The 6994-nt window shown below is 37.5% G+C and overlaps 1 protein-coding gene across 1 annotated transcript in view; it reads left to right on the top strand.

Moving 5' to 3' along the window:
• Nucleotides 1-6594: 6594 nt before the first annotated feature.
• NNT (nicotinamide nucleotide transhydrogenase) overlaps nt 6595-6994 on the top strand; it is a 103284-nt gene continuing 102884 nt past the window's right edge. Inside the window, exon 1 of the mRNA XM_008586273.1 lies at nt 6595-6797. The gene's annotated coding sequence lies outside the window, so the exon portion shown is untranslated. The remainder of the gene's footprint in view (nt 6798-6994) is intronic.

Genomic DNA, 6994 nt, shown 5'->3' on the forward strand with positions numbered 1-6994 from the left:
AAAAAAAAAAAAAAAAAAAAAAACCTATGCCAAATATCGCATAAGCCTTAGTTAGCATTATCTAATAAGGGTATAAATCTAATACACCAAGTTTTTGGCTAAAAAACCATACATATGTATTTAGTAAATATAGCTAAAACTAAAACCGGGCTTTATATAATTTACTCTAACAAATAAATGCCTATTTACTAACCTAAATATATAAAAATGTTCTTATCAGCACACATCGCTAACCGGGTTTATTAGTTAAACAAAATTACTAAAAGTCTTTTCACTTAACTGCTCTTAATACAAAATTATAAAAGGTTTTCATGGGCCGGCCCGGTGGCACACTCAGTAGAGTGCAGTGCTTGGGAGTGCAGCAGCGCTCCCACCGAGGGTTCGGATCCCATATACAGATCGGTCCCGCTCACTGGTTGAGCGCAGTGCACCTCCGAGGGTTGCGATCCCGTTACCGGTCACGAAAAAAGACAAAAAGGAAAAAAAATAAATAAATAAGAGATTTTCATTATCCCTTAAATAACTGATTTAAAAAACTTATTTCATGATAAGTTCTTGTGCTCTCTGCCTTTAAAACCCTTTGTCACCTTGGTTTTACTTGTGTTCCCAAATCTTGTAAGGTTCTTAAATATCTGTATCTTAATATAAATGCAACCGGTCATAATCTTGGTTTAATTATAATTTTAAAATGTTATGTCTTCAAATATCTCATAAAAAAACTCTAATGGGTACAGTTTTCAACAAACTTTAAATTCATAGCTTTAAACTAAAATTCCAAAATTGTACTCTTGAGTCCATTGTGGAGATGAAGAAACAAAAAATCCCTAGTCATCAATATGAATTAATAGGTACTTTTCAGGTCTGCAAAGTTTAAACTCTGAAATTAACTGTTCCCTGAAGCTATTTAAAATGTTTGAATTAATGCCATAGATTACTTAATTTGTCTTTTACTCAAAAGCCACCACAGGGGAGGATGCGGCAGCTAAAGCATCACATCACGTAGCAGTAGAGTGTTTGAGGAATGTAATTCTTAGGGTACCTTGGTCACTGTGTGGATAAAATGATCAGTAGAAAGAGGAATTTGACAATTAGCAGGCCCAATAAATACTGAAACACTCAATGAAAGTGAGTTGGGGGGGGAGGGACATTACAAAACAACAACAACAATAAAAACTTCTTTACCTCTGTGTTAGGGTTCTCCAGAGACAGAGAACCTATAGGATATGTACACAGATATGTGAGAAGCGATTTATTAGGGGAATTGGCTCACACAATTACAAAGGCCAAAAAAATCCCATGATGGGCCACCTGCAAGCAGGAGCCCCTGGGATGCTGGTAGTGTGGCTTAGTCCAAATCTGAAAGCTTCACATCCAGGGAAGCTGGTGGTGTAATTCTCAGTTCAAGACCAAAGACCTGAGAGCTGGGGGTGTTGCTGGTGTAAGTCCTGGAATTCAAAGGTTGAAGTATATGTATCAAGTTCTGATGTCCAGGGACAGGAGAGAAGAGTATTTCCTAGCTCCAGCAGATAGAGACAGACATTCACCTTTTCCTCTTTTTTTTTTTTTTTTTTCTCTTCATGTCCCCAGCAAATTAGATGGTGCCCATGCATATTGAGGGTGGATATTCCCCACCTTGTCCACTCAGGCTCACATGCTAATCTCCTCTGGAAACACTCTCACAGACACACCCAGAAATAACACTATCATGTTCTAGGTATTCCTTAATGTAGTCAAGTTGACACCTACAATTAACCAATGCAACCCCCAAATTTAGGATGGTCTTCTGACCATCAACATTTGCTTCCACTCTTCAGAAAAGCCCCAGTGATGAGAAACCATTTCATGGAATTGCTTTCTTATTCTGTGGGAAAGCTCATTTGACAAACTTATGTATGGCACAGGAAAAGAGGCACTTATGAATACCTTGAATGAGTTGAATGTACATTACTTTTATCCTTTTTGTTACAATAATTTATTTTTTATTCTTTTTAATTTACTGAAACATAATTGATTGTACATATCTGTGGGGTACAGCATTGAATGTCAATATCTGTATGCAATATCTGATGATCAAATTAGGATAATTAGTACATTCAACATTACACAATATAATCATTTTTTTGTGGCCCTTTACCAATTTCTTACTAACCCTCCACCTCAGCCTGTCCCACCTCTGATGGCCTCAGTTCTGTTCTCTCCTTTTGAGAGTTCAATGAATTATTGTGATTGTTATATCTTTTATTTATTTATTTATTTGTTTATTTATTTATTTATTTTTTAGCTCCCATTTATGAGTGAGGACATGCAGTATTTCTCTTTCTGTGCCTGGCTTATTTCATTTAACATAATTTTCTGTAAGTTTATCCATGTTGCTGCAAATGGCAGAATTTCAGTCCTTTTAATGGCAAAGTAGTATTCCATTGTGTGTATATACCACATTTTCCTTATTCATTTGTCCATTGATGAACATTTAGGTTTGTTCCTACTCTTGGCTATTGTAAATAGAGCTGCAATAAACATGGGAGTGCAGGTATCCCTTTGACATAATGATTTCCATTCCCTTGGATGTATACCCAGCAGTGGGATTGCTGGATTGTATGGCAGTTCTATCTGTATGCCGTTTTCCATAATGGTTGCACTAATTTACAGTCCTACCAACAGTGTAGGAGTGTTCCCCCTTGCCAGCATTTGTTATTCTCTGTCTTTTTGATAATGGACAGTCTAACTAGGGTGAGATATCGCAATGTAGTTTTGACTTTTATTCTTTAGATTGTGGGAATGCGGGGACTTAGCTTCAGACCAATTATAATAGTTAAAATAACATTTTTTATTACAATTTTACTAAGAAATATTCCAAAACTATAGCTTATTTGGAAGAATTTTCTATACTCACTGTATACCTACCACCTAGACTCTACCATTCATATTTTACTACACCTGCCAGGCTTTTTTAATTAAACATTTTATTTTGAGATAATTACAGATTCACCTGCAGTAGTGTGAAATAATATAGAGATCCTCCTGTACTCTACTCAGTTTCTCCCATTGGTAACATCTTTTTGCAAAACTACAGTGCAATGTCACAACCCAGGGTATTGACATTGCTACAGAACATTTCCATTACCACAAGGGTCCCTCAGGTTGCCCTTTAAGCAACATATACTTCTCTCCCACTCTCACTCCACCTTAAGCTCTGGCAACAACTAATTTGCTCTCTATTTTCATTATTTTATTATTTCAAGAATGTTATATAAATGGAATAATACCGTATATAACCTTTTGAGATTGGTTTTTTTCCTCTCTGCTAAGTCTCTGGAGATTCATTAATTCAAGTGGTGTGTATCAATAGTTCATTCCTTTTCATTGTTAAGTAGTATTCCATAGCAAGCATGTACAACAGTCTGTTTAACCATTCACCTATTGAAGGACATTTGGGTAGTTTCCAGTTTTGGACTATCATAAATAAAGCTACTATGAAAATTCACATACAGGTTTTTTTTTTTTTTTTTTTTTTTTAAAAGATGACCGGTAAGGGGATCTTAACCCTTGACTTGGTGTTGTCAGCACCACGCTCAGCCAGTGAGCGAACTGGCCATCCCTATATGGGATCCGAACCCGGGGCCTTGGTGTTATCAGCACCGCACTCTACCGAGTGAGCCACGGGCCGGCCCACACATACAGGTTTTTGTATGAACATAAGTTTTCATTTCCCTGGGATAAATGCCTGGGAGTATAATTGCTGGGTTATATCATAGTTGCATGTTTAGTTTTTAAAAACCACCAAAACCAAAATGTTTTCCAGAGTGACTATGCCATTTTATATTTCTAGTAGCAATGTTTGAGGGATCCAGTTTCTCCCCATCCTTGCTAGTGTTTGATGTTGCCAAAATGTTTTATTTTAGACACTCTTGTAAGTGTGTAGTGATGTCTCATTGTAGCTTTAACTTTCATTTCCTTAAATGCCAGTGATGTCGACCATTTTTTCATGCACTTATATTCCTCTTCTGTGAAATTTTTCTTTATGCATTTTGCCCATTTTCTATTTGAATTTTTTTAACTGTTTAGTTTTTAAAGTTCTTTATATATTCTACATACAAGTCCTTCGTAGATATTTGGCTTGTAAATATTTTCTTCCATTCTGTAGCTTGATCTTCACGATCTTAACAGGGTCTTTTGCAGAGCCAAAGGTTCTTTTTCTAAAATTTTGTTTTTGACTAGGTTCAGTGGATTTTATTTTATTTTTCCAATAAATCACACTTTTGGTGTTAAGACTAGCCCTAGATCCTGGAGATTTTCTTCTATTTTTTTTTCTAAAAGATTTATGGTTATACATAAGTCTGTATTCTATTCAGAGTTAATTATTGTATAATTCCAAATGCAAACTGCTAGTAGCTGTTCATTTAAATAGCGTAAATTGCCAATTATTTAACTTTGTACCAGCTGTTTAATGTCAGTTCTCTTTAATCCTCTTCCATTTAATATTGATTAACATCAGTTCATTTAGTTAATATTTATTTTCTAAAATCAAACACTCTTGATTGGTCAGCCTGGGAGAAGAGGGCTAAGATTGAAATTAGTGATGGTTCTGTTAAAACCTGTCAAATCGTTGCTGGATTCTAAGAATCCTCTCTTTGGAGTTATTCACTTTGCTCATAATTATCTGTAAAAGAGAAGCTTGAAACAATAAACTGCTTATAACTGTTTAATGTAATAACCACAATGAAAAGACATTAAAGCTACTTATTTTCTGGCCTGGTTTTAACTAGAGCCTGGGTTTTGGTAAGAAGTCACCTTTGGAATTCAGTTTTTGATCACATGTCTTCTCAGGCTCAGTGTACATTTTGACTTTTGGCTATTGGGAAGTCCTCTGGTTTCTAGGCTTCAAAGTAGATCCCAATCGTATGTTACACTCTCCCAAAGATTTCATTCTTTTTGTTCTGATAAATTAGGACTCGAAATATTAAATACTATTTTTAAGCATTTGTGACTACGAAGTCTCCTAAGTTTCAGAGGGTTTAAATTTTGATGTATAAATAATTTTAAAATATACTTAAAATTAAAGTATCCAATAATAGAACATGAGAACTTGCATGTATGTGAGAGATACTATCTTAAGCTGAGAGTTTGGAAGCCAAGATAGCCAGGGAAAGGAGCAGATATCGAAACAGGCAAGGCCCTTACAACTTCATAGGGAATATAAAATCTCAAAAATTTTATTCTAAAATTCAGAAGCAACTAACTTACAAACTTTTGGGACTTAATTCAATTTTATTTGGGGACTCCCTGTATGAATAATATACTGTAATTACATGTAGGAGCTTAAGGCCTAAACCAGAGCCTTCCAAATAACAAATGCTTTCACCTGAAGCAATGGAACCCAAATTATGTTTTACAAATGAGCAGAAAGAAACAGTAAATTATCAAATGCTTACTGTTGACTGTTTTCAAAAGTGAAAAGCAGTGTGTTATCTTTGGATCGGTTCACTTGTGATGTAGTCATAAATAAGTCACTTTAAATAACGTATTGAGCATTAATTTAAGCCAGGATTTCTCAGCCTCAGCACTGACATTTGGAGCCGGACAACTCTTTGTTGTGAGGGGCTGTCCTGTTTAGTGCAGGATGTTTAGCAGCATCCCTGGCCTCTACCCATTAGATGCCTCCTCTCTCTAGTGTCAACCAAAATGTCTCCAGATATTGCCAAATGTCCCTTGGAAAAAAGTTGTCCCCAGTTAGGAACAACTGATTTTTAAGCCCTGAAAGAGAAAGAAGCAATTCCTGCCTCCCCCATCCCCCACCCCAAAGTGTTGCTTTAAAACAAGAGCTTAGTTTTAAAAGTTTTAAATCCTTAACCATCACTCCAGCCCTGTTGTTCCTGCGGTATCTTGAACCTGTCTCTATGGTTGCACTTATCATGGTTTATTATCATGTTAAAACATGGGGCCGTCTTTTCCCATCTGTGAATCCTTCCAGGACAAGGACAGTGTCTTACCTTGTTTGCATCACAGTAGTAGTTCATTAGTTGAACGACCTTTTGTTCCGGTTAAACACAAGACACATTTCAAAGTAAGAGTTTCTCTGCAGTTCATTTTTTTCTTCAACATATGGAATACTAGTTTTGTTTTATGCCTTTTGGATTCATAATTCTTTTGTTAGTCTTAAATATTTCAATCGAAGTAAAAAGCATGACCTTACTGACACTTTACCATGATTCAGCTTTGGGTAAGTGAACCATTTTACACTCTGTATTTTATTCCTCTCCTTTTTAGTGAGAATACACCTGCAGAACAAGTAACAGAACTACGTGAAAAGAACAACTACGTCATTACGTTTTGGAGTCCTTTGCCGAAAACAGCCTAGGCTTGGTAAGGAAAGTTAACGTCCACAGAGAGTGCTTTCCAGCCGCTGGATATTCGCAATAACAGTAACACACGGCTTCCTGCAGGCCGGCTCTGATGCTGGAAGACAAGTACGCAGATGTATGTTAATTTTCGGGCCTTGACATAGGTTCTGAGGAATTTAACTCCACCTCTCCCGCCGGAATGGAAGAATAACTCCCCCGTTCCCGCCCTTCAGCACCCCTCGCCACCTCCCCATTTTCCTTAGGTCCTCTCTCGTTACAGAAGTTCTGATTTTTCCTAGAGAGCTAGAGGAAAGTCAGGTACACAAAGTGGATTTATATTGTCCGCTTATTTGTTCTGGTGGGATACTAAAAAGGAAATCCCACTTCATAACTGGTTCTCCAGGAGGAGAGGACAGATGTATCCCTGAAAACTTCAGCGGCCTCACTTGGCACCAGGTTTGATTGACAAGGACCGGCCGAGCGAAAGCGCGGAGGCGGGGCGGGGGGCTGCGGGCCCAGGCGGAGACAAAGAGGTTTTGACTGCCACCGACAGTGGAAGGCCCCCTTGGAGTAACCGGCCTTTGCGCTCGAGCAGGGCGATTCGTGAGGTCGCTTTTCTGTCCGGAGGGAGGGCGGGCCATTGGGAGGAGGGG

Source organism: Galeopterus variegatus, unplaced genomic scaffold (genome assembly GCF_000696425.1).
Source record: "Galeopterus variegatus unplaced genomic scaffold, G_variegatus-3.0.2 Scaffold3913, whole genome shotgun sequence".
Taxonomy (NCBI): Eukaryota; Metazoa; Chordata; class Mammalia; order Dermoptera; family Cynocephalidae; genus Galeopterus; species Galeopterus variegatus.